Source organism: Triticum dicoccoides, chromosome 3B, assembly GCF_002162155.2.
Source record: "Triticum dicoccoides isolate Atlit2015 ecotype Zavitan chromosome 3B, WEW_v2.0, whole genome shotgun sequence".
Lineage (NCBI taxonomy): Eukaryota > Viridiplantae > Streptophyta > Magnoliopsida > Poales > Poaceae > Triticum > Triticum dicoccoides.
In genome coordinates, this window is record NC_041385.1 from 233,843,127 (window position 1) to 233,869,734 (window position 26,608).

Sequence of the window (26,608 nt, forward strand, 5' to 3'; positions counted from 1 at the left end):
AGAAAACACCCAGTAGGTGAACAGACTCAGATTGCAAAATGCAAGATAGATGTATGGACATCTTACGAATAATAAAGCAGCAGTTAGCAGGGAGCATGTCTGAACAGAACAAAGGCCTGGACAGAGAAATCAACCGGAAATTAACTTATAATTCCACTTACTTGGACATTGGCTTGAAGAGTAGAGTTTGCGTCATAGGCGGCCTTGCTGGTATCATACACCACCTTCAGTCGGTCCATCATTAGACCTGCCTGAATTGTGGCCTCCTTCGCAGCTCCTACTTGATCCTCTGGGATGGGATAGGTAGCAAACATGCGGGATGTCGGGGAAGGCGACTGGACTGGTGGAGTAGGAACTTGGACTTGCGCAACGGGCTCTGGAGCTTGAGCAGTCGATGCTGAAGGTCGGTCAGTGACAAAGTAATGACAAAGGAGACATAAGCCCGTGTTGGATCGCTGACTGGCTCGATCACAGGCTCAGAAGACGAGCGAGACGTTCTGGACCCTCGCACCCTCCTGCTCAGAGTTCGACTTCTTCCCCCAGTATTCTTCGGAGGCTCATTGATACGTCTCCAACGTATCTATAATTTTTGATTGTTCCATGCTATCATATTATCTGTTTTGGATGTTTAATGGGCTTTAATGTGCTCTTTTATATTATTTTTGGGACTAACCTATTAACCGAAGGCCCAGTACCAGTTTCTGTTTTTTTTTGCCATTTTAGAGTTTTGTAGAAAAGGAATACCAAATGGAGTCCAAACGGAATGAAACCTTCGCAATGATCTTTCTTGGACCGAAAGCAAACCAGAAGACTTGGAGATGAAGTCGGAGACGTAACAAGGAGGCCACGAGGTAGGAGGGTGCACCCAGGGGGGTAGGCACGCCACCACCCTCGTGGGCCCCTCGTAGCTCCACCGACCTAGTTCTTTCGCCTATATATACTCCTATACCCTAAAAACATCAGGGGAGCCACGAAACCACTTTTCCACCACCGCAACCTTCTGTACCCACGAGATCCCATCTTGGGGCCTTTTCCGGCGATCTGCCGGAGGGTGATTCGATCACGGAGGGCTTCTATATCAACACCATTACCTCTCCGATGAAGCATGAGTATTTTACCACAAACCTTTGGGTCCATAGTTATTAGCTAGATGGCTTCTTCTCTCTCTTTGCTTCTCAATACAAAGTTCTCCTCGATGTTCTTGGAGATCTATTCGATGTAATACTATTTTGCGGTGTGTTTGCCGAGATCCGATGAATTGTGGATTTATGATCAAGATTATCTATGAATATTATTTGGTTTTTCTCTGAATTCTTATATGCATGATTTGATATCTTTGCAAGTCTCTTCGAATTATCGGTTTAGTTTGGCCTACTAGATTGATCTTTCTTGCAATGAGAGAAGTGCTTAGCTTTGGGTTCAATCTTGCGGTGTCCTTTCCCAGTGACAGTAGGGGCAGCAAGGCACGTATTGTATTGTTGCCATCGAGGATAACAAGATGCGGTTTTCATCATATTGCTTGAGTTAATTCCTCTACATCATGTCATCTTGCTTAATGCGTTACTCCGTTCTTTATGAACTTAATACTCTAGATGCATGCTGGATAGCGGTTGATGTGTGGAGTAATAGTAGTAGATGCAGGAAGGAGTCGGTCTACTTGACACATACGTGATGCCTATGTTCATGATCATTGCCTTAGATTTCATTATAATTATGCGCTTTTCTATCAATTGCTCGGCAGTAATTTGTTCACCCACCGTAATACATGCTATCTCGAGAGAAGCCACTAGTGAGACCAATGGCCCAGGGTCTCTTTTCCATATTATTGAATCTCATTTACATCTTGCAAGTTTCCAATATATTATTTTGCAATCTTTACTTTCCAATCTATAGCTCAAAAATACCAAAAATATTTACTTTATTATCTCTATCAGATCTCACTTTTGCGAGTGACCGTGAAGGGATTGACAACCCCTTTATCACGTTGGTTGCAAGTTCTTGATTGTTTGTGCAGGTATTCAGTGACTTGTGCGTCGTCTCCTACTTGATTGATACCTTGGTTCTCAAAACTGAGGGTAATACTTATGCTACTTTGCTGCATCACCCTTTCCTTTTCAAGGGAAAACTAACGCAAGCTCAAGAGGTAGCAAGAAGGATTTCTGGCGCCGTTGCCGGGGAGATCTTCGTAAAGTCAAGCCATACCAAGTACCCATCATAAACTCTTCTCCCTTGCATTACTTCATTCGTCATTCGCCTCTCGTTTCCTCTCCACCACTTCTAAAACGTTTTTTGAAAACCTCTGCCTTTTTCTTCGCCCCTCTTCCATTCGTCTCTTTTCACTTGCTTCTTGTGTGCTTGTTTATTAGTTCGGTTTGTTGCCATCACGTCTGAAACTGGAGAGGTTATCGTTGAAAAATATAATAGTAATGATGAGGGAAACTTTGATGCTTCTGATAATATGAGGAACCTACTATTTTGCACACTAAAAAGTTCCAAATTAGTAGTGGTAATATTATTGGAAAAAGGGGTTATTCAAGATTTCTTTACTTGCGCCGGTGCTTTGCCCACTATGGGTGGGTCTATTCTTCATAAAACTAGTAGTCTTGCGTTATATCTTTGCTCATAGTTGAACTTGAAAGACAATTTATTCACATGCATCCTTGCATACAAAGGATTTTTCTGGAATTCTCTAATATTGAGCATTCTTCTATTAAGCGAGCGGCTACCATCTTTCTAGCACATGAGTTTAGATTTATAATAAAATAGGCTAATGAAATTTTTGCGCATTATAGGGTGGATGCCGGTCGTCCTCCCATAGAAGCGATTCTTTTTAACCAAGAAGACATAATGCGTTTACGATCTTTAGATCATGTTCCTTACAATGAAAATCTTAGAAAGAGGGTTCCTACAGATGTTTTAGTTAATAGGATTTCTGAACTTAATGATAATTTTGCTATTCAGAACAACGGGTTAGGTTTTCTTCTTGAACAAAGGCTCATGACTTTTTGCCAAAAGAACGCTTATAATGATGAATTGGTTGTACAATATGAAGGGCCAAAGGAGGAACCAATTCCTCCCAAGCTTAATCTTGGGGACTTTTGTCCCATTAAATTTAGCCTTTTTGATTACTTTTGCTTGCCACAAAGAAAACTTGCTGCTGAACGTAGGGAGTACGAGATGAGTTTTCGCGATTTGCCTTATCAATACTATGGCAACACCTAGATCTATTCTTGTTTTTATGCCTAGCTAGGGGCGTTAAACGATAGCGCTTGTTGGGAGGCAACCCAATTTTATTTTTGTTCTTTACTTTTTGCTCCTGTTTAGTAATAAATAATCTATCTAGCCTCTTGTTAGATGTGGTTTCATGTTTTAATTATTGTTTGTGCCAAGTAGAACCTTTGGGAAGACTTGGGTGAAGTCTTTGTGATCTTGCTGTAAAAATAAACTTTTATGCTCACGAGATTAGCTTTAATTTTTTTGCAGAAGAGTGCTTTTAGGTTGATTATTTGTGCAGAAGATTAATAGACAAATTCCTCACGTCCACCAATTTATTTAGAATTTTTGGAGTTACAGAAGTATTCGAAAGTTACAGATTGCTACAGACTATTCTGTTTTTAACAGATTTTGTTTTTCGTGTGTTGTTTGCTTATTTTGATAAATCTATGAGTAGTATCGGGGGGTATGAACCATAGAGAAGTTGTAATATAGTAGGTTTAACACCAATACAAATAAATAATGAGCTCATGAGATTTTCTGTTGAAGTTTTGTATTGTGAAGTTTTCAAGTTTTGGGTAAGGATTTGATGGATTTTGGAATAAGGAGTGGCAAGAGCCTAAGCTTGGGGATGCCCAAGGCACCCCAAGGTAAAATTCAAAGACAACCAAAAGCCTAAGCTTGGGGATGCCCCGGAAGGCATCCCCTTTTTCGTCTTCGTCTATCGGTAACTTTACTTGAGGCTATATTTTTATACACCACATGATATGTGTTTTGCTTGGAGCGTCTAGTATGATTTGAGTCTTCGCTTTTTAGTTTACCACAATCATCCTTGTTGTACACACCTTTTGGGAGAGTCACACATGAATCGTGATTTATTAGAATACTCTATGTGCTTCACTTATATCTTTTGAGCTAGACAATATTGCTCTAGTGCTTCACTTAATTATATCTTTTTAGAGCACGATGGTGGCTTTATTTTATAGAAATTGATGAACTCTCATGCTTCACTTATATTATTTTAAGAGTCTTTTAGAACAGCATGGTAATTTGCTTTGGTTATAAAATTAGTCCTAATATGATGGGCATCCAAGATGGGTATAATAAAAACTTTCATATAAAGTGCACTGAATACTATGAGAAGTTTGATTCTTTATGATTGTTTTGAGATATGAAGATGGTGATATTAGAGTCATGCTAGTAGAGTAGTTGTGAATTTGAGAGATACTTGTGTTAAAGTTTGTGATTTCCTAGCATGAACATATGGTGAACCGTTATGTGATGAAGTTGGAGCAAGATTTATTTATTGATTGTCTTCCTTATGGGTGGCGGTCGGGGACGAGCGATGGTCTTTTCCTACCAATCTATCCCCCGTCGCTTTTTATGAGGCTGGCTCCGAGTGGCTGACCAGTGGCCCCCAACGATCAAATCATATCCCGTCGCAGGCGCAGTAGCGATACGTGGCGAAAAAGGCGGCGCGAAAATTGAGGAGTCTGGGCCGATTCGTTCTGCTTATCGCGCCACGCCCCGTCCGACGCGCTTCTCCAAAATTTCGAATCCCATGAAATCCGGGAACTACAGCGCAATCAATCGCATCTTAGATTTCGCATCTCAATTCACTCGAAGACTTACCACATTTATTCACTCGACGACCTCAAGCTATTAGAATCGATCGAGCCAACTGAAGCAAGATTGAAAGTACTCGTGTATCTTCCAGACTGCAATGAGATGCCTCCGGAGCATTCAATTGAGTCGGAATCAACTTCAACCTTTTCTCCACTCAGGCCTCAATCCATTCGGGGGCTAATGACGAGGACATGTACCTAGGGTAGGGTCTTAGGCCTGACCTAGACACCCCACCAAAGGACACTGACCTACAGTCAAAGGCACTCAAGGACCAACAGAGAATACCGACTGGAATCACCCCGAAGTGCAATACACTCGACAGAAGGTTCCACTCGGATACCCCAATTCCACTCGACAGCATAGTCACTCGACCATATGAAGAACCACTCGGTGTATATAAGATCTAAAGTCATCCCATGATGGCAACGGTCAGGCATTCACTCTGTAGTCTTAATGATCATTTATGGCAGGCGTTACCAGTAACCCCCCATCTTAACACACATTGAACCCTGTGTAACGGAGGTTAGAGAGGGTCCTGGCGCACTCTATATAAGCCACCCTCCTCTAGGACAAGGGTTCACACCCCTTGTAACATTCACGCATATCCAGTCGACACAGCCTCAGGGCACCGAGACGTAGGGCTTTTACCTTCTCCGAGAGGGGCCTGAACTCGTAAACTTGCGTGTACAACCTCATCGTATCTAGGACCTTGCCTCCTCATATGTACCCCCTATTCTTACTGTCAGACTTACTCCCACGACACCGCGACCATCTTGGCTTTGGGCCTCGTCAGGATCATAGGCCGCGACACCCATGCCGCCCTCGAAAATGATGTTTTCCATGATGAAACGACTGGCCATGTCATCGTCTGTGGTTGTCGGCATTGTGTGTGGAACATGTTGCAGGCGTCAGGATGCATGCCCTTTCCTTTGGCCGCCGGTGGAAGACCCGCCGGCCACAGGTGTCGCGCTAAGGTTGATGGCCATGGGCACGGGCATGGCCAGCGAGCCGTCCGCGGGAGAGGTGGAGAAACGGGAGGCTTGCGGTTGGGATGAAAGCCATGCGTCTGCGGCATGGTGGAAGTGCGTGACGACTCTGGCCGTGGTAGAAGAACGACCGACGAGGCCGTGCTGGCCGTGGCCATGGCGGCAACGGCAAGCCCGTGCGGGACGGGTCCGTGTTCCAACCCTAGCATGAGGAGGGTCTGCTGCATGGCCGCAGCGACGAGGGCCTTGTTCTTCATGATGTTGGCCTCCTGTTGGGCGGTGGTGGCTGTGGCTTCCAGCTTTGTTGACCTGCTCTTTCCGACCTGCTGCTCGTCCGTCAGCTCCTTCTTGGCCGGCAATGCCTTTTTGAGGATGGCACGTGGCTTGTCAATGGTGGGGGCGAGGCAGACAGCGACATCGGGGTTCGCATGCCGTCCATGGCGAGCGGGCGGGAGTGTTTTGGAAAAAGGAGGGAAATGGGGTGGTTGTGCCAATGACTGGCGGGTCAGGGGAGGACAAAGGGCGGGTGTCGCACGCGTCCGCTGCGTATTCACGTCGGTGCAAACCCGACCTAAATTTGGGTCTAAAATGGATCGCGCGCGGACAAAATATGAACATTGATCTGCTTACGATGCGCGTTGGACCAATGTTTTCGTCTGTTTGAAGGCGAATGGACACGACTGTTTGGGTTCGGCGACTGGGTTGCTCTTAGAGCATCCCCAACAGGCGCGCTAAATAAGCACTGCACCGCAAATTTACCCATTTTAGCGTGCGCGCAATAACCGCGCGGGTGTCATATAGAGTTGGGTGTGCGGTCCGAATCGCTATCGCACGTTGCGTATTTGGGGTGCCCGCTTCCGCGCACGGCACACACGAGCGCTCGCGCCACACTCTCTCCCCTGCGCCACCTTCGCCCCGCACGCGCCGACGCCGGTGAGCTGACCCGATGGACGCACGCGCCGGCACCCCCCTCACCCCATCCTACAGTCGCGAACCCTCCAGCGCCACCGCCGCAAACCCTAGCGTTGGGAGCGTTGGCCACGCCTCCGTTGGAGCTCCTCCGAGCATCGGCCTCGCGTGCGGCCTCTTCATGCCGCCACAGATGACCTCGGCGGCTGGTGGCGTCATGCCGGCGCCCGCCGTGATGAAGCCACGTGCACCCCCCTCGAAGCTCCCAAATGCGGCACGACCGAAGAAGGCCAAGACATCCACGAAGAAGAACAAGGCGGTGGACGGCTCTGACACCTTGAAGGCACCAAGGAAGAAGCTTGTAGGGCGTGTGATGAGCGCGGCGGCTACCGAAGCGCCGGCGAGCTCACTTGTTGAGCCGGCAGCCAACGCGCACCATGTGTTCGACGATATGCCCCAAAGGTAAAAAAATTCCCGAACTTTTTTTCCTTCTTTATTTTTTGAATGCATACATATAGATAGCTTATTGCATTGTTCTATATACTTTGTAGTGTGAATGATGATGCATACATGTCAACTATGGGTGTTGGCTCGAACAATTCGCATTGGTATCAAACCAATGACATGCATTTTGAAGACCATGAGTTCGAGGTGGACGAGGATGGTGAGGGCATTGTCGACGCACCGAAAGGAAGAGCAGGCAATTACACCAACGCCGAAGACATCTTACTATGCAATACTTGGTTGCAAGTGTCAAGGGATCTATCCGTTGGAGGTGATCAAAGTAGAGATGCTTATTGTCTCTGAATGAAAGAACACTTTGATCTTCGCAACATGAGTGGAATTGACCGCTCCGCACGATCACTTCGCTCCCAGTGGTCGACCATCAATAGGGATTGTCAACAATCGTCGGCCGCACAAAAAGCGGTTGACAAGTTGAACCCAAGTGGCACCAATGATGATGATAGGGTAAGTGTGGTTTCATCATTCCTCATGTTCACATCATGCTTGTTGTTGGTGCTTCTTGTGCTAACTTGTTTTTTTTCATGTAGTTGAACATTGCACAAAACTTGTTCAAAGGAGAGGAGAAGAGGACCAAGAAGGGGAAGATCAAGAAAGGAAGGCCATTTACCTTGCCTCATTGCTATGAAGTATTGAAGGATGATGAGAAATGGAAGAAGCGTGAGGATATTGATGATTTGGATTTGAGCACAAAAACGCAGGAACAATTGATTTGGAAGATGACGATGAGGATGATGCATCAAGTGAAGATGGCAAGAGAAGCCCCACCCCAAACTCGGTTTCATACTTGAAGCCAAAACGACCGGATGGCACGAAGAAAGACGCAAAAGAAAAGAAGAAGAGGAAAGAAGATGATGAGATCAAAAATGCTATGGAAGCAATTGTCAACGCAAGAAGAGAAGCCAACGAGGTGAGGAAAATGGCAAGGAACCAAGATGCCGCGGCCGAGGAGAGGAGGTTGGCGGCCGAGGAGAGGAGGGTGGCCGCCGAGGAGAGGAAAGTGGCATTGGAGGAGAGGAAGGTGGGCATGGAGGAGCGAGCTAAGTTGTTGGAATGGGAGAAGCACTTGTTCTTCTTGGACACATCTTTGTTCAATGATGCGCAAAAGGAGTATGTCAACCTTGCCCGTGAAGAAGTCTTGATCCAAAAAAGAGCCATTATTCGCACAATGGGTGGCGGTAGCCTTGGTGGCATGGATGGCAGTGGCGGCATGGGTGGCGGTGGCCTTGGTGGCATGGGTGGCATTGGTGCCATGGGTGGCTTTGGAGCTACCATGGAGACCATGAGAGGCATGGGTGGCTTTGGAGCTACCATGGAGACCATGAAGGCATGGGTGGCTCTGGAGCACCTTCGGGCGGCTTGGACGGCATGGGTGGCATGGGTGGCATGAGTTTTGCGTCTCTCATTGGAGGCATGGGTGCACTTCCGGGCGCCGGTGTGCCACCTTCGCATGAAGATGCCGTTGAAGATCTTGGCAACACCTTCCGAGCTTCACGTGATGAGGATACGACGCGCAACAATGAAGAGAAGGAGGGGGAAGAATCGTCTTCGGAGGAGTCGGATGAATCGAAGGAAGAGGATGAAGACGAAGACGAGGACGAGACTTGATTCTTGTGCCTTTCGTTTGTGTCATCATAAACTTGGTTTGCATGTTGAACTTGGTTTAATTATGTTGTGGACATGAATTTGAACTTGTGGGCATGAATTTTTGGGCACGAACTTGGTTGGAATGATGTTTATGATTCAATATATACCATGTATTTGTGTTGATGTGTGAAATTTATGTCCAAAATGAGAATAAATGTTTGTGCCGCTGCTCGCGCACGCCAGTGGCGGAGCCAGGAAAAAAGTATCAGGAGGGCCGAGGGCTGTTAGAACAGATTGGGCAGGGCCAAATCACTGGAAAGTAGATTTTTAGCAGCAAAATACTCATAATTGTGCACTATTCATTACTCCCTCCGTTCCGAAATAATTGTCTTTCTAGGCATTTCAAATGTACTCAACATACGGATGTATGTAGACATATTTTAGAGTGTAGATTCACTCATTTTGCTCCGTATGTAGTCACTTATTAAAATCTCTAGAAAGACAAATATTTAGAAACGGAGGGAGTAGATGATTAGCACCAAATATGAGATGTTAGGGGGGCCAGGGCCCTTGCTGGTCCCCCGTCTCCGCCACTGCGCACGCTGCATTTTGACGCTACTGCTGGAGTAAGCGCTGCGCGACGCGCCAAATCTAACGATGCGCGTGCCGCAAATCAATTTTTAGCGCGCCGCGCCTTTGGCGCCCGTTGGAGATGCTTTAGAGTCATTGCTTTTTTATCGGGCCAACGACCCGGTGGGTCAACCTGGTCCATTGCCACCCTGAGAAGCAGCACGAATCATAAAGCCACTCTGTTTCTTCGTCGGAACCGAAAGCCTCCCCAAACCCCTGCGGGAGTGAGCGCTGCGCTCGAGCTCCTCGCCGCGCCGTCGCGTTGGCCGGTGGAAATGACGCCCACAAAAGGCGAATCGAGCAGTGAAATCCAGCATTTTACGAGAGGGAGAGAGCTAGAGAGAAAGAGAGAGGGAGGAAGAGCAGCGTCGACGCAGGCGGCGTCCATCGCCGAACGCCGAGTTGGAGCACCACCAGGAGATTTCCTCCAGGCTCCGCCGCCTCCGCCGCCTCCTCCGCCTCCTCCGCCGCCGGCGCCTCCTCCTCCGCCTCCACCGCCGCCGGCGCCTCCTCCTCCGCCTCCTCCCTCCCCCTGCCCCCCCCTCCACATCGAGGTATTGATTTGCCCTTAAATCCTAGATGGTCCCGGTGCTAAGTGCTAACCCTATTCTGCTAAATAATCAGCAGTGATGAGGAACTGGAGGATTATCGTAGCAGTTTGTTTGCTGCTTCCTGTTCTAGCCGGTAAGGATTCGTGCTTTTTTTTTGCGGACTGCTGATTTCTCAGGCTACCTTACGTTTCCAACTGTTTCCCCGTTGCTCCTGCTGGATGTCCCCAAAAATGTAGGAAATATCTGTTGATATGATCATGATTCACTTTGATGCAGCTGGCTACCATAGGTTTTCGACTGTAGAAGAGGCCAACGCAGCGCTGCGGCGCGACCATATCGCCACCGGCATCGGCCATACGCTGGAGCAAATGCAGCGGGGCCAGGGGAATCTTGGATTTAGCTCATACTTTGGTTTTGTTTTTGCTTTCTACTCCATGTCGGTCCTGGTCGTGGCTGGAGTGTGGGATCACTTAACAGCATTGTTTGGAGCAGTTGACGGCGAATATATACTTGCATTTACCACGATGCTTGTTATCTCCGGTTTTATCGTGGCGACCAGCATCCGCTTCATGTTACATGTCCGTTCTTGCCCACCCAATAATTATTTTCCCCTTTTATTTTCTTGTGGATTTTTCTTCATTATAAGTACTTGCTTCCTTGTCTTATCAGAGTCTAGCACCATGATCGCTGACACCACAAAGCGCCTCTGCAATGTGTAAGGTCAGTGCAGGCACCATTTCAGATATATTGCCTCTGTTAAAACTATCTTTATGGATTTCTCCCTCTGTCAACAAATATAAGACGTTCTAGATCACTATTCACATTATCCTGCTAGATTGTGAAAATACATTATCTCTGGAAATAAACCCTTATGTGATAGATTCCCTATGTTTTATGAGGAGGCAAGAGCTCTAGAGACCCATAAACTTGCAAGGTAGGTGATGCTTTAGTCCACAAACGTGCAAAAGGTGATGAAGCCATCCACAAACTTGCACTGCGCCGACAGATGTAGTCCACAGCCAATCATAACCTGACAATTGGCGCCATGCTGGCCGCGTCGTGGCCCAACCGCTCGCCCTGGCACTTTTGTGAAAACCCCATTCACCTTTCTGGAAATCACGCGCGTGTACATGATATTTGGTGTACATACTATTTTTCTGCATGAACATGATATTTGGAGTCTTCCTTTAGTGGAGTGCTAATCTAGCCGTGCTTGAAGGACATTATGGTATGTTTTGTTCGGACTTGGGAGTTGTCTGAAACTGTTGCCATGTGGATTTATCAAGCTACTTGCACATTTATGTCCTGGATTCATATATAATTTAATTTATCCATTTTGTAACATCTGCTGCCAGTAGAAATTAGGGAAAACTTTGTTTTTGCCAACTTTTGCCCACTTTGCTTATGCCACTCTAGAATTTGACATATCACTTTTGCCACTCTCAACTTCTAACAATTATCACAATTGCCATTCCGTGGCAAAAGCAAAATTTTCGGAGTGGCAATTGTGATACATTGTCAAAATCTAAGAGTGGCAATCAAAAGTTAGGAGTGGCAAAAGTGAGATGTCAAATTCTAGAGTGGCATGAGTAAAGTGGGCAAAAGCTAGAGTGGCAAAAACAAAGTTTTCCCTAGAAATTACGGAAGCCAAATCAAGTCTGTCATCTCATTTCACCTTTGCAGAGAAGATGCTAAGTTTCTAACGTGTGAATAAAATTCAGGTAGTTCCTTACAATAGTGTATAAAATCTTTAGTTCCTTGCACATTATATTGTTTCAGGTTTTTCTTCTTGTTCTTGTTATTGATTATTGGTCTGCCGCCTAACTTGCTCATAATTTCTGCTAATTCAGCCTGCGGTGCGCTGCGATACCTGGATGTCGATGCACAGTAGAGAAAGATCAGAGCGGTAGTCCCGACAGTTCAATTGTTCATACGTTCCTCTTCCTTGGATAGATACAGATTCAGAAAACGCAGCAGCTGTAGAACTACTGAAAGCCTTGCGACCAATGGCTGAACAATTTTGTAGTGATGCTGGAATGTAGTAGCTCTTCTGACATTCATCGTGTGATGTGATTGCCACGGCTTCGTAGACAAAGCGTTTCACTGTAGGGCACTTGCAATGAGTTGATGGTCCTGCAATTTGTTTGGATCATACATTTCACGTACTGGAAAATACATTAGTTTTTGCAATGAGCTGATACTCCTTCATTCCTTTTAGAAATGCAGAATGCAGTGGGTTCTTCCTGTGAGCTATTGATCATGTTTTTCGTTTTGCTGTTTTGTGTGTTTTTAGAATCTTTAACTCCTGGCTTTAAAGCAAAAAAGGCCTTATGATAGAATAGTACAAAGTTTCAAAAATAAATAGCCTGAATCCTTGCGAAATCTGTCGAACACCTAGTGCGAAAAGTCACATTGCACTGTTTATGTTGTCGGTCTTCTGGTGTCTTTTTAGAAAATGGTAGGGTCATGCAGTCTATAAGCAGGTTTTTCCGCAGGTGTCAGATGTCACACAGTTGATTACCATGATTGCGAGGCAGAGCTTGTTCCTGTCCTGTACATAGGTCAGTGCAGTTCCCATTTCGGGAGGAATCGGGTGGCGATGGCTTACGGTCGTCATGACTCTGGTTGAGGTACTCTTCTGGTAGATATTTTTTTGTTAGCTCTGATTCTTGGGTCGGCTTACATGGGATTGCATCGCAGGTCTGTTGCTGCCGTCGATTCTTCCTCATGTGGAATTGTGCCTGGACTATGCTAGCGTTCTTCTTTCAGCGGCTGCGCCATTGATGTTCCTACTGGGTGAGTTTCTTCTTCACTTAGGTTTTTGTCTTGCTTAATTGCTTAATTATTCGTGCACAATTCATGCTAAATGGTGCTCTACCTTGCCGTCAAGGTGTTCATGTGTGCCTAGGTTTATGCAGATGCTAGGATCTAGATGGACTCATACAGAGAAATTCTCTGTTGTCCTTTAGTTTGTTGGGTGCCTTGGCTAAGTTCCTGGGAAGTGTTTTTTGGTTTGTTCCTGTCAAATAGGTGCTTGGATCTGCCTAGATTCGTAGGAGGTTTTTGTTACCTTCCTTAATCTGCTAGGTGCCTTCCTTTTTTATGTAGGAACTTTTACATTTGTGTCCCTAACTCGAACCCACTACTCAGATTTGCCCCTAATTACGAAGCATGCTCAAATTTACCCCTATGCTGTTAGGTGACCTTATAGAAATGCCCTTATGTGCCGTTTCCGTCCGGTCAAAGGCCTTTGACCGTCTATCGGACGTTTCCTGGACGATTTTGCCCCTCCTTACGGCTGGGCCCTGTGACTAAAAAAGTCTCTCTCACGGTCTCACCTCTCTTCTGTATCACTTACATGTGGGCCCAAAAAAAGAAAATGAAAAAAACTCTCTCCCACCTCTCTCTAACTTACACGTGGGCCCTAACAAAAAAATAAAACAAACAAACAAACAACAACAACAACAACAACAACAACAAAGCCTTTAGTCCCAAACAAGTTGGGGTAGGCTAGAGGTGAAACCCATAAGATCTCGTGACCAACTCATGGCTCTGGCACATGGATAGCAAGCTTCCACGCACCCCTGTCCATAGCTAGTTCTTTGGTGATATAACAAAAAAATAAAACAAAAGAAAAAAAATATCTCTCTTTCTCTCACGACCTCACGTCTCTCTGACCTCCGGCGAACCGTATGCAGCGGCCCAGTCCTCGCGCTGCCGCTTCCCTAGCTCGCCACGCTCCGCCACCAGCTCGCATGCTCCGCTGCCAGCTCGCTGCACTTAGCCGCCCTCTGTCTCTCTCGCGCCAGAGAACGGCATAAGCAACCAATCGTCGGCGTTGACTCGCGCACGCGCGGCGAATGACAGCGCAAAGCCCCAATAACATGTCCGGTAGCCCCACCGCTCTCTGATTTGTTTTCCTGTGCGATTAATTGGATTGAAGCGCCTCGTAGTGACGGATCCTTCCTAGTCTTCCCTGGCACCGGTGTCACGTCGCCGCTGCCCGATCTCCTCCACCCATGAACACCGCCGACTTGCCTCGGGTTCTTCAGCTCCGAAATCACCTCCTGAACATCCTGGCGCACTCCTGATTATCCCTGCTCCCCCTAGCCCCTCTATCGGCGAGCGCCGCCCATCGCCGCCGCTCAACCTCGCTGCTGCCCGTCCTCCCGATCACCCCACATTCTCCGGCCACCTCATGCCACTGAAGCTTCTCTCCCGCATCCTCGCAAGCCTGCTCTTGCAGCCACTCGACTGCTCCGGCATCCTCCCATACGTCGCCATTGTGTCTTTGTGCGCGGTCGCCGGCGTGTTTAATTAGTTCTTAATTAACACCCGTTTTACAGAAGCTGACCAGTGGGTTCACCCCTCAAACAATTCAGCAAATAACATTTTCAGAAAATAATAGAACAATGACATGTGGGCCCTATATTTTAGATAATAATAATAAGACAATGACATGTTGGCCCTATATCGAGTTCTCCTTTTCTTTTTATTGGGGCCCGCATGTAAGTGTGTGAGAGATAGGTCACTTAACGGGCAGAGGAGCAAATTTGAGCATGCTTCAAATTTAGGGGTAAATCTGAGTAGTGGGTTCGAGTTAGAGACACAAATGTAAAAGTCCCTTTTATGTATCCAGGAGAGAGATAGATTTGTCTTTGGCTCGATTTGGCTTCTGCAAAAGGGATCTTGTTTGCTGCTGTCCAGAAGATGCTGAGTCTAGCTAGATTTGTAGGGGATTTTGTTGCCTTGTTTGTTTTGTTGGGTACATGTGTCCTTTTCTCTGTGCAAGAAAAGTTTTGTTTCTTTGGTTGGTGTGTTTGGCAGATCAGTGTGGGACTTTGGGTGGGAGCAGTTGTCTGCATATAGTGTTCTTGCATCTTATTAGTGTGTGTTGTGCCGGGTGGTCAGGCTCTATCTTTGGTTTTGTGAGAGGAGGTTTAATCCAGGCTTTCTGTATTTTTGTATAGTTCTCGGTTGTATGGATGTGTTTATTCCTTTGATGGTCATGAATATGGGAGGCACACGTTTTTGTTTGTCTTGCTTTTTGGTTATAAATTATTTTTGTTTTGGTCTGTACAGGATGCGAATTTATTAGTGTTGGTTTAGAGTAAAGGCTAAACCATGCTGGTTCTGGTGATGTGTTCTTTGATGCTTCTGTAGGTGGATAGAGAGTGTATATTGTAAATTTCTCCATGCTCTGTGGGTAAACACATGAAGTTTTTTCTAGCACATTCCTCTGATCACCAGCTATGTCATGAAGCATGTATTTTAGTGTTCAAGCTATATTGCAAGGCGTGTTTCTATCTAGGGTTGCTATATTTGGTGAATGGAATGGTGATATACCAGGTTTTTTCAGAAGGAAATATGCATACAGTGTTAAATGTAATTATATTTCGTCTCACTGTAAAACAGTGAGAGTTGTACATACATTTTTCAGCATTACAGAGTTTTATAATGGTGACTCTTCTATGCTCACTCTTCCTTGTGTGTTTGCTCTGCAAATAGACTAGATTATCTTCCCATGCATTGGGAAAATAGTGAATTACTTGCTGCTTATACTTGGGTGATGTTTAGGTCCAGATGTGGATCTCTTCGTCCATAAAAAAACAGACTGTTTGCCATAGCCTCATTACTACTATCAAGCCCTGACTGTTCTCCATAGCCTCATTACTACTATCAAGCCCTAAGTGTATGTTTAGATGCATTTGTAGTTTTCCCCAATGGAAGATCCATGAGGTTGTAGGTTTGTTTTCTTTCAGATTTTTATGCAGTTATTTGGTCGGTGCAAATATTTAGTTTGCAGTATAATTGAATTGTCTCTGGATGTTGCTAATTTTGTATGAGCTGTAGGTGACCTGTTCTTTCTATTTTTTATAGAGAATATTTTCTTTCTAATATTTAGTTTTCTTCCAGGATTAGTGATGCTTTCACTCTTCTGTCAGATTAACATTTTTCTTTGACCTTTGTTGCACCTTTGATTGTAATCAACATCGAATGGTTGTTTGGCTGTGCTTTGCATTATTAATTTATTATATATGGTATATGCTGCTGCTACTTAATTATACTTCTATGTGATCATGCAATTGCATTCATTTTTAGTGTTCTCTGGTGATGGAAAAGCGCCAACTTATATCAAGCTAAGAGGAAGAAAAATACGAGGCAGCTGAACATGCTACCCTTGACATAAATAATTTAAAGGCCTAAGTGGGAAATTGGATTAGGATGACTAATCTTACCTGACTAGCGTAGCTCATGTCAAGTGTTATTGCTGATTATTACTTCTCACATGAACCAAATAAAAATTACTTCTCATGGAAATTTTATACCTTGGTCTTTAGTGGCCTAAAATTAACTTTTTGATTCAAATTATGGACACCATTTTGAAGTGGCCTGATTCACAAGGGGTGTACTTTCATAACAAGATGGATTGATGTTTTCGTATAACTACAATATCTGTACAAGCTATGGTGGTGGCCTCCTTTTGTCATAGATAGTTGAATACGCTGCTTGGGCGGTGCAAACTGGAACTTGTAGGTGTACTGGAACTACCATTAAGTCATAAAAATTCGCTCATTCAGTTAGTTTACAAATCTAGAGATCATATTTTCTGTTTAGAAAATTGTACTTCTATTTTTATTTATAGGGGACGGTTCCAGCTGATATTTTTTTCTGGGTTGTGGTGAAATACTTTTGTTTTTTGGAAACCATGCATGTGCTCTAACTCAAGTGAGGGTGTAAGCAAGCATGGTTCTGGAGCATTTTGGCATTCAGTTCAACTCAACTCTAGGCAATAGTTGCCATTTAGTTTAGTTCAGGTTCAGTTTTGTGTTTCTGATGTTTGATCCTGCTGTTGTTTCTTTTTTGCAGGCTGCCTGTTCTGTTGACTCTGCCATTGTCAGGTATGCTGCTTTCCACATGTCTTGCTGTGGGTGTGTATATGTTCCTTCGTCCAATACCTCTTTAACGCGATTTTTCCCCACAAAATACATGTCTTTTGTCAAGGAGAAGCTTAGGTCTGGTTAGGTTCTTGAGGTCATGCGTAGTTAGATGATGAACTGCAGCATGCTTTGCTGCCTTACTGTGGGTCTGATGTTTTTTGAGAGAAAGTATGTGTCTGCTTTCTAAGCTGTGAGCATTGGGGTGGTTTGGATGTCTTTTTCCAAATGGCTTGGGCTTGGTGATTTGCCAAGCTCTGGATATGCTTTTCAGAGTTCATGTTTATGTTGCTGTGTGCTGGTGGACTAGGTGAGACACTGGCAACCATTTGTGCTCTTGATGGTTAGTGTGAGGATTTTATTTGCTACTCTTGAATGAGTCAATTGATCTGGTGAAAGATTAGCTAACAGGTTAGTTACGAGGTCTTTTAATTGCTGCTTTTGGATGAGTGGAGTGATCTGGTGAAAGATTAGCAACAGGTTAAGTGTGATGTAATGAACCTGTGCTTCCTGCTGCTGCTGCCGGACAATCAGGAGCAGTGTTGTGTAGCCTATTCAGGATTTTGTGCTTCTTGGTTGCAGGTGCCTGGGAGGTTGTGGAGCTCATGCTCTTGCAATCAGATTTACCTTTTTTATGTTCAGTTTTGAAATGGATCTTCCTTTGATGTTTGCCTAGGTTTTGTTCCCTTATAGTGCATTGTAAAATGTATCTTCTGCTCGTGTTTGGTATGCTCTTGTGGTTATGTTTTTTTTTCTAGACTCTGTTATAGAATGAAGCTTCTATGAATGTTTACCTGGAATTTATGCTCTGTACAGTTTTGGTTAGTTCCGTGTTTCTGGTGTTTGATCCGATTGTTGGTTTGATTCTACAGGCCTTGTCTTCGACTTCCCGAGTCCGTTCTGTTGCCAGCTTTGTTGACTCACGACTATTGCCAGGTAGGATATGTGTGTGTGTATTACACTGTCAGCTGTGGCTTCTCTGTTCGCAGTTAGGGGCCTTGACGTGTAGCTTTTAGTTTCCTTCATTGCTCGTGCATTTGTTTGTTTTATTCCTTGGGTTGTATCTGTATTTGGTGCCTAGCTATTGTATAACCGGCGATGCCATGAAATAAATGATGAATTGTTTATAGTTGTGTCAGATATTTACTTTCCCTTATTTAATCTATGTTGTTTCTATGGTCTGATATGCATATGTTTTTGTTGTTCCTTTGCTTGCGAACATATTATTGTACAGTCCCTTTCGTGTATATGCGTGCTGTGGCGAATAGCACGTGGCCGTCGCCACCGTCCTTAACCTTGTCTTAGATCTTATCATGTACTCCCTCCGTCCGGAGATATTTGTCGAAGAAATGGATATACCTAGACGTAATTTAGTTCTACATACATCGACTTTTATCCATTTCTCCGACAAGTATTTCAAGACGGAGGGAGTATGTTCCACCGTTGACGAGTTTGGCTATCGAAAAAGAAAGAGTAGGGATCTTTTGCTGGTCTGATGTTTGTTTATTTTATGCGCTTCTGTTATCGTTTCTTCATCTGGGTGTCCTTGCCTTTTGTGCTAGGGGATTGTTGGTTCCCATTTGTTGCTGCATTCAGCGACAAGGAACGTAGGTTGGATCTTAATCTTCTCCGGTCTCATTATAAAGGTTGTGTTCTGTCGTTTGATTTTCCTTCAGATTTGCGTTCTCGGCATGTTTCTGACTGTCTTACTCTTGGACAAAATCACTGTTCTGACCTCTTCAGCAAACTTTGTCACAAAGTGAACTCTGCATGATTTTTTTTCTCACAATCTGACCTTTTTAGAAAGGTCACACCCCGTGGCGTTTCTGGGCCACACCGAAACGCCGAGAAAGCTCGCGTTGCTGGAAACGCCAAGCCGATCCGCATCGCTAGAAACGCCATGAGCTTTGACGTTTCTGCCCCAGAGTTAAACGCCATGGGCTTTGGCGTTTGTGGTCTGGCCCACCGTCAGGCCTAGCTGGCCTTAGTGGCGGTCAGAAACGCCAAACATCTTGGCGTTGCTGAGAACGCTAGCCAGCACGCACTGCACTTGGCGGTCCCTAATTTGCGCTGCTGGCTCGCGAGAAGATTGGCCAAACCAGCTGCATGCAGGCAGGGGAGAGAATTGTATGCATGCAGGCTAGTCATTGGACGCATGCATGCAGGGTACAGCCTTTGGGTCCTGCTGTACTAGCTCTCCGGTCTCATGAAAAGGTGCTACTTCTAGTTCACCAGGTCTAGGACGCATGGACAGCCAGCCACACTTGCATGTTTTCTACTAGTAGTATTTTCCATACATTTGCGCGCGGAGACTTCCCATACATTTGCTTTCTACTCTCTCCGTTTTGAAATATTTGTCTTTCTAGGCATTTCAAATGGACACAACATACGGATGTATGTAGTCTTATTTTAGAGTGTAGATTCACTCATTTTGCCCTGTATGTAGTCACTTGTTGAAATCTCTAGAAAGACAAATATTTAGAAACGGAGGGAGTAGTCTCTTAGAGCATCTAGCAGATCCCGTAGTATTTTCCATACATTTGCGCGGGGAGACTTCCCATATACTCCCTCCGTCCGGGTTTATTGGGCCTATCGACCAAAACACAAAGACCAAGGAAGAATACTATTGGTAGGCACTTGTGAATTCCAAAGCATCACAGCAGACGGTTGCCCGCTCTGCTTTTGCATGCAACCAACTACACACATGTACAACGCTAGGTAGTTATTGCCTACATCTGGTTGCATGCTACTTTTCTACATGCAGCGATTCAATGGAAGCAGCAGCCCAATCGTGCGCTAGTTCGGCGGAGGAGATCGAGGAAAGCAAACACGTATCTCTAGAGGGGCCTTAGAAAAACATACTATGGCAGAGTTGCTAAAGGGCCTAATAAACCCGGACGGAGGGAGTATTTGCTTTCTAGTCTCTTAGAGCATCTAGCAGATCCCATATAACGTCCTGACCCGCAAAATAACCGTCAAAATGCTGGTCGGTGCAAAAAATCCCGTTCGAACAGACACCGCAAACGCGTCCGGCCTGTAAAATTTTTGAGGGGCGCGGCAAAATCTTGACCCCAACCCGCGAATACGCGGGTTCCCCCACCCCTCGGCCCGTCGGTGCCCTGCATATAGCGGGAGTGGTTGGTGGGGAGGACATTTCAACCCGCGCTTTTCTCCACCTACCACCTCCCCGCTCCCCCTCGCCCCACCGCCGGGTCGCCGCCCACGATTCTGGTAAAAGTAGCCGGCGGGATCATGCCGAAGGCCGCCACGCGCACAAGGTTGCCCTCTGCCACGCTCTCTTGCGTCAGCGGGCCGGAAAGTTGCAGATCTGCGGCCTTTCGTCGCGGGCGGCTCGGATTTGGCTTCACGCAGGTAGTGCTGTGGCTAACTTCGGGCACGCCGAAGCACCCCGGATGGGTGTTCTTCAAATGCGAAAACGACGGGGTACATGTTATTTTCATTCGGCATTGGCACCGCATTCTTTGGTTCAATTGCGATAGCTCATTTCGAACACCATCATGTGTGTAGGAAGATGGATGCTCATTTTGGTTTTGGGAAGGCGAATACATTGTTTTTTTGATAGAAAGAAACTTAATAGACGTTCGTCAACTCCTTAGTACAGTCGAAGGTAATGAAGCGGCTGCATGTGCAACTAGAGGGGAAGCAACGTCTACTTTAGAACCAAAGAAGAAGAATGAAGAATGCAAGATCAAGAATCCACAGATCAACAATGAGTGCATGGAGAAGATATTGCTTCAACTAGCGGGAGCAGTTATGGAAGTTGGAAATCTTCTAAAATGCATAATTGTGGTCCTTATTTTATTTGGTCTTACTATTCTAGCAAAGATTTGATGATATCTATGTATCCAATGTTGTTGAAAAAGCAAAAAAATGCATTATTTTGTGTCAAATTGAGGTGCAAATTTAGGATTTGCAGGCCGGCGGGAGCGGCGCCAGACCAGACCCCGCAAAGCCGACCCGTAAAAGAGCATATTCCGCGAATATCCTTTTATACGGGTCCGTTTTGCGGGGTCTACTTCTGCGACCATTCGCGCCGGCCCGCAAAGCCGTTTTTCCGCGAACTGCAAACACGTTTTGCGTGTCGGCGTTATGCGGGGTTTGCTAGAGATGCTCTTAGGTAAGCAACGCCAAGAGGCATGGCGTTCTCAGCAACGCCGAAATGTTTGGCGTTTCTGACAACCACTTAGGCCTGACGGTGGGCCAGACCACAAACGCCAAAGTGTAAGTGCATCTAGTGCCCCTTAGTGATTTTGGTGTATTGAAGACTTATAGGTTAAGTGACTGATGCGTTTGTAAGTGTACATAGGTCTATAAGTCTATGAGGAGTTTGATATTTACAGAGAAAGTCGACCCCTAAAAATGAAGTTCTTCGACTGAAGACTTTGATATTCTGAAGACTTTCTGAAGACTCTGAAAGTGAAGAAATTGGTGTGACCTTGAAGACTTGATATTCATTCGAGGAATATGAAGCGTGAAGACTTTTGTTTTTGTAGTTTCATTTTCTCTTTCTTGAGTCGTAGGAAACACCGTACTGTTAAAGGGGGTCGAGGAAATACTAAGGAAAAATTTCCATGTGATGCTCAACCCAAAATCCTACACCTACCAATCCCTTCGAGTGAAGCCATTGGAAATCTCATATAGTTCAGTAAATTTCTTCAGTGACAGAGACGCAGTTCTTCTGGTCACTGAGGACTTTGCTCTAACTGAGGAGTTAGGAATTCGCCAGTGCGAATTGCCTACACAGTGAGGAACATGATAGCCCTGAGGAATTTGAGAGTCAAATTTCCGACCGTTGCTGTGCTGCGCGCCGGCTATCCAAAATATCTTATCCACCTAACGGTCATATCATTGAAGGGCATTTATGTCTTATCATGTCGGGCTGCTCCCTAGGCTATAAATAGCCGCCCCCTACAACCACTAGTTGGTTGGCTGCTCCGAGAGAACTTGACACTTGTCATCTGAGAGCAACCCATCCTCCGAGGACTTTGAGCGAAAATCATCAAGTGAGGAAATCCCAAAACCAAAACCCGACAAACCCAAAGTGATTGAGCATCACTGAAGAAATTGATCCTGCGTGGATCTGACGCTTGTTACCTTTGAAGACTGTGCTTCTTCCAGACGGTTAGGCGTCAAGGTCTAGAGCATCCAAGAGGAATTGTGGATCGCCGAGTGACCAAGTCTGTGAAGGTTTGGAAGTCACCTGAAGACTTACCACGAGTGATTGGACGAGGCCTGCGTGGTCTTAGTTCAAGGAGAATACGGTGAGGACTGGGTGTCCTGAGTTGCGGCTCAGAGACTGGGTGTCCGGGACTGTGTGTCCTCGAGTTTAAATACTCAGCCGCTCCAACCAGACGCACAACTGAGACAACAGTTGGAACTGGTTTACCAAATCATTGTCTTCACCAACTAACTGGTTCTATCTCCTCAACTCTTTCATTTCCTCATTACTGTGTTGTACATTGTTCATATCTGTGCTTGAAGACTTTGACTGAAGACTTTCACAAATTCCTCAGTTCAATTTCTTCAGTCTGTCCGTCTTCATCTTGCTATCCTGTGTTTACGCTTTCCGTACTCTGTTTTTAGTCTTCATTTCATCATGCTGACTATGTGTGTATTCTGTTATGTTTACTTCTGAGTACATATTCCGCTGCAAGTAGTTCTTCGCTAAGGAATTTCCTCACTAGCAAATTCCTCAGTGAAGAATTCTTAAAAATCGCCTATTCACCCCCCCTCTAGTCGATATAACGCACTTTCAATTGGTATCAGAGCAAGGTACTCCCTTGTTCTGTGTGATTTTGGTTTAACCGCCTGGAGTTTTAGTTATGTCGACCGCAGGTATGATCAAGGTCTCGGCTGGGTGTCCTACCTTTGATGGAACGGACTACCCCTACTGGAAGAACAAGATGCGAATGCATCTTGAGGCAATTGACAATGATCTCTGGTATGTTGTGGAAAATGGTGTCCCCTCTGTCACTGAAACACTGACCGCTACCGATGTGAAGAGATTCAAACAACTCGATTCTCAAGCGAAGAATATCATCTGTGGCCATCTGAGCAAAGGACAGTATGGAAGAGTGAGTGCTTTGGAAACTGCTAAGCTTATCTGGGATATGCTGTCCAAAGTAAATGAAGGAGTTTCAACTCAGCGTGACTCTCGAGTCGATGTTCTTCGGAATCTCTTCAACCGCTTCAAAAGACTCGACAATGAGAATGTCCAACAAACCTTTGATCGCCTCACTGACATCTCAAATGAGCTTCAAGCCCTCGGTGCCACTGACATCACTGATCATGAAGTTGTGAAGAAACTGCTGAGATCGCTTGATTCCTCATTTGATACTCTGGGACTGATGATACAAGAACGTGCTGACTACAAGTCGCTTGATCCTGCTGATATCCTCGAAAGGCTAAACACTCACGAGTTCTAGCTTGCTGAAAAGAGAGATCTCTATGGCTCAAACTATGGCAAACCACGTGCCCTGAAGGCTAAGGTTATGTCTGACTCTGAATGTGAGGATTCTGGTAGTAGCCTTGGTGATCCTGAAGAACTGAGCCAGGATCTAGCTCTGCTTGTGAAGAAATTCCAGAAGTTCACAAGACGTGGTCGCTTTGGAAAACCCTCAAGAGGAAATGATTCCTCATCCAGTGACTACAAGAGAAGACTTTGCCACAAATGCAAGAAGCCTGGTCACTATATTCAAGATTGTCCTCAGTGGGAAAAGGAAATGAAGAAGAAGAAATACAAGGATTACAGTTTTGATGATATGAAGAAGAAGAAGAAATCATCAAAATCTTCGTCAGCAAAACCCTCAAAGTCTTCATCTCACAAGAAGGGCAGCTCCAAGAAAGCTCGGGCATTCATTGGCAAGGAAATGGACTCTGAAGCTGAATCTGAGGAAAATGATGAAGAGGAGGAGTCTGAAGAATCTGAGTCTGGTGTGGCGAGTCTGGCCGTTGCTACTGCTTTCGTCAGCAAGTCCATCTTCAACACTGAAGAAACTGACTCCACCGACAAGCCTGATGAAGATAATGATGGCTACGCTCCCACCTATTGCTTCATGGCAAAAGGAGCTAAGGTACTCAAATACAACTCCTCTGATTCTAGTGAAAATGAATCTGATGAGGATCTCAAGCCTAGCTACTCTAAACTTGCTAAAATTGCTGTGAAACAACAACGGGCTCTTGAAAAGTTTCAAAACATGCTAGATAAAAGTGATGATATGTTGGGTGAAGAAATGGATCGCACGAAAGCCTTGACTGAAAATCTTCAGAGACTTCAGTCTAGGTATGATAACCTTCAAGGTCATCATAACTCTCTCTTGTCTCATCATGAGAAACTTTCTTATGAATTTCTTCAAGAAAAGCAAGATCATGAGAAGCTTTCTCTTGAAGCTCTTCAAAGAAAGGAAGATCTTGAAAAGCTAAGAGTGTGTTTTGAAGATCTTCAGAAGGAGCGCGATTCATTACTAGCTCAACATATTAGCGCTTCTCAGGAAGAATTTGTTCCTCCATGCTTAAAGTGCATTGAACGTGAATCTGCTAATTCTTCACCTGAATGTTCAAATGCTTCAAATGTTACAAATTCTTCATCTGCCTCTGCTATGACTAATTCCTCATCTGAGGACATTGCTAGTATCACTGACAATGCAGGGCTGAAGGAATTATACATGACAGGCATGTACAAAAGCCTCAAAGGGCATCAGACGCTTTGTGATGTGCTCAAAAAGCAGATCCTCAACAGAAACCCTAGGAAAGAGGGTATTGCCTTTGAGAGGAAACTCAATGCTGATGGAACATATTGGAAGCCTGAGCAGTACCCCAAAACCTCATGGGTTGCTGCAAAGGGACCTCCAGTTGATCCATCTAACTTATCTGGATTTACATGTGAATCTCCTCATTCTTCTGATGAGTCAATTGACTCCAACTATAAACTGTTCAAAAATCAGAATGGTGAAGTATTTGCTAAATATGTTGGCACTAACTGCAGGAACGGTTCCCCTATGAAGAAAATCTGGGTTCCCAAAAGTTGTGTTGAAAGTCTTCAGGTGAATGTCCTCATGACACCACCTGTGAAGAACAGGAACCCCAGATCAAATTCTTCATATGGACCAATTTCTTCACATGGATCAAAGTCCTCATATGATTATCATTGTGCTAACAACTCTGTCTCGCAGGGTAGAGCTAAGGGCTATGAATATGTGCATTATTCTTCAAACCATTATGTTCATAAGTCCTCGAAGAATTACTCTGCTTATTCATATGCTTACCCTAACCCCTCTTATGTGAAACGAAATGGTTCGGCATCTTTGCCACCCTTCTCATATGCTGCTCGCAGAATGATGAACTCTTTGCCACCCCTCCAGATGTGGGTGGTGAAGAAAAAGAACTAATCTCTTCTGCAGGGTCAGGTCTCCAGACGTGCCTTAACGTCTGAAGAATTTGCTGGGGACCTGACGAAATTGCCTGAAAGGACGCAGGCGAATCATGATGAAATGAACATTCATTTCACACATCCTCATACTGCGATATCTGTTTACTGCTTGATGAAATTCATCTGATGAACTTGATATCATATTCTTCACTGATGAAGCATATGAGATTGTAAACTACACTAATTCATCTGCAGGATGATCAACCCAAAACCACTGAATGGGTCCTCGATAGTGGATGTACAAATCACATGACTGGTTACAAGAATCTATTGATGGATGCTCCCTTATCACCGTCACCTCTGAAGCATATCATCTTTGCTGACAAAGGCAAAAGTCAGGTATTGGGTCTTGGTAAGGTTGCTATATCTAAGGATAAGCACATGGACAAAGTCATGCTTGTTGAGTCCTTAGGATACAATCTCATGTCAGTCTCAATGCTTTGTGATCTTGATATGGTTGTTGTCTTCGGCAAATATCGCTGTGTTGTGATTTTGGAAGCTGACAATTCCAAAGTCTTTGAAGGCTTTAGGAGAGGAGATCTGTATATTGTTGATTTCTCTACAGGACCACAACCAGCCGTGTGTCTACTTGCAAAAGCTTCAGAAGGCTGGCTATGGCATCGACGACTTGGTCATGCAGGCATGAGGAATCTGAACACGCTTGCGAAGAAGAAGCATGTCATTGGCATTGAGAATGTCAAATTCCTCAAGGATCACTTATGCGGAGCATGTGAAGCCGGAAAAATGACCAAGGCCAAGCATCCAGCGAAGACTATCATGACCACTACACGTCCATTCGAATTGCTTCACATGGACCTCTTCGGACCTAATCATTATTCAGCAGTCACTAATGATGCATCTTTATATGGTTTTGTCATTGTTGATGATTATTCTCGATATACATGGGTACACATTGTTACTTACAAACATGAAGTGCAGGAAGTCTTCAAACGATTTTCCTCGAGGGCTTCAACCAACTTTGGTGTGAAGATCAAGCATATCAGAAGTGACAATGGAACTGAGTTCAAGAATTCCGGTCTTGATGCTTATCTTGATGAACTTGGTATTACTCATGAGTTATCTGCTCCTTATACTCCTCAGCAGAATGGCGTCGTGGAGCACAAGAACAGAACTCTTGTTGAGATGGCTCGCACTATGCTTGATGAATACAAAACGCCTCAGCGTTTCTGGATTGAT

The 26,608-nt window shown here is 45.0% G+C and overlaps 1 long non-coding RNA gene across 3 annotated transcripts; it reads left to right on the forward strand.

Moving 5' to 3' along the window:
- Nucleotides 1–9,651: 9,651 nt before the first annotated feature.
- Nucleotides 9,652–18,118, forward strand: LOC119275690. Of its 3 annotated transcripts, XR_005135827.1 has the most exons (9): nucleotides 9,652–10,027; nucleotides 10,098–10,157; nucleotides 10,301–10,602; nucleotides 10,694–10,744; nucleotides 11,875–11,930; nucleotides 12,520–12,654; nucleotides 12,725–12,820; nucleotides 16,895–16,926; nucleotides 17,835–18,118. It is a non-coding gene; the product is annotated as an uncharacterized LOC119275690 (long non-coding RNA). The 3 variants fall into 3 exon arrangements; XR_005135826.1 differs by lacking the exon at nucleotides 11,875–11,930 and having other exon boundaries at nucleotides 10,101–10,157; XR_005135825.1 differs by lacking the exon at nucleotides 11,875–11,930 and having other exon boundaries at nucleotides 9,653–10,027.
- Nucleotides 18,119–26,608: the final 8,490 nt, after the last annotated feature.